Genomic DNA, 1,665 nt, shown 5'->3' with positions numbered 1-1,665 from the left:
CACACACACACACACACACACACACACACACACACACACACACACACACACACACACACTTTTTATTTTAAATAAAGCAGGCAAAAATGACCTTGCAATTCAGATTTCTTTTATTCTTTCCTATATCTGTGTGTGTGTATATATATAAAAAATACAAAAATAAACTCCAATATTTTGAAAATTGGGCACTGCAAGGAAATGTATACATATGCTTCAACTGCAAAGTGTTTGAAAATGTTACCTTGCACCTACGTGGGTATAAGAAATGCAGTAGGTGTTCAAGGCAAAATTAGTCCTTTACCTAGAAAAAATAATTTACAGCAGAGGGCAGCTGTTACCTCATCCCCACAGAGCATCTTTGCAATGGGGTGGAGATAGTGGAAGATATATATATATATAAGGCTCACGAAGCAAGGTCATTGGTACTACTACAGTTTTACTTGCTTCTTGGTCATATTCCCTGTATCTGAATAAAAATGAAGGGGGAAAATCTGGCCCCTTATTCTTTTTACCTCTGTAGCAGTCAAATGCTTTTACAGTAGCTACAACCCACATCAGTATGGGTTCCCATCAACAGTATGTTAGTGTGTAGCTGTTTATGGGCTTGATCTTGATGCATTGAAATCAGAGATAAAACTCCCATTGGCAGCAGTGAAGCAGGATGTTTCTGATCTGAAGCTCACTAAAGCAACGGGTTCATTTCCATTGGTTTCAGCCAACATTGGTTCTAGACGAATGTTGGATACTGGCTGCATTTTAAAAAATGATATGCACACAGAAACTACTTTATAATGCTTAATACTTGGGTCAGTTTAATTTTTTTTCATGAACTAAGCATGATGCTGTGGATTACTGGCCAGCAAAGCTGTAATTAACATAATTTAAAATAAAGGATTAGGTATTTCATGATGATGCTGAGAACTCATCTGCTAAATGTTAGTTTCAGATCCCTGACAAGAGCTATACCAGCAGTCATAGGGGCAGGATATTGGTAGATTTTTTTCCCACTTTTTCAGATATGCTGTAGGAGTCTCTGGAAATGTTACTTCTAAATAAAATGCTGGATTGGAAGATGGCAACCATATACACCAGTGTAATAGTAATGGGGTCCTAGCTAGGGACCATGAGCAGGTGGAGGTGCACTGAGATACACCAGCCCAGAATCTGTCCTTTTATCTTTAGCTATTGATGCTGCTATATTTGAGAGCTGCAGTATTCCTGCAACAATATTAAAGTTAGAAAGTTGGGGAATTTAACTACCAGATACAATAGTGTGCATCCCAACACACATTCATCAGCTGATGTGTATTTTTTTTCTCGTCATTCCAGCATAGTATCAGGGGATCTACACTCCTGGTTAAATAGAACAAAAAATTGCATTCACTGTTGGTGACAAAGGGATAGAAGTCAGTGATAGTAACAAGGGGAAGGGAATACAGCCTCTTCTGCTTGCTGCTTTGACAGATGGCCTTACTGTAAATAGTCCAATCCTGCTTTCAGAGAAGTGTAGGAGATATCTGAAATGTTATGGGTTCCTAGAAAGCAGGGTGTGTGAGGCCTAAGCTGACTGTTTTGGTTAACTGGAGGATGTATAATCAGGGTTGTGCTGTGTAGCTGGTTGTGCAGTGTTAAATCAATGAGAGACATACAAGACCATTTTCATTC

The sequence above is a fragment of the Gavialis gangeticus genome, unplaced genomic scaffold (assembly GCF_001723915.1).
Source record: "Gavialis gangeticus isolate Ggan-Ray unplaced genomic scaffold, GavGan_comp1, whole genome shotgun sequence".
Classification (NCBI taxonomy): domain Eukaryota; kingdom Metazoa; phylum Chordata; order Crocodylia; family Gavialidae; genus Gavialis; species Gavialis gangeticus.
The sequence above is the reverse complement of the archived record's forward strand: the minus strand, read 5'-3'. Positions refer to the sequence as shown.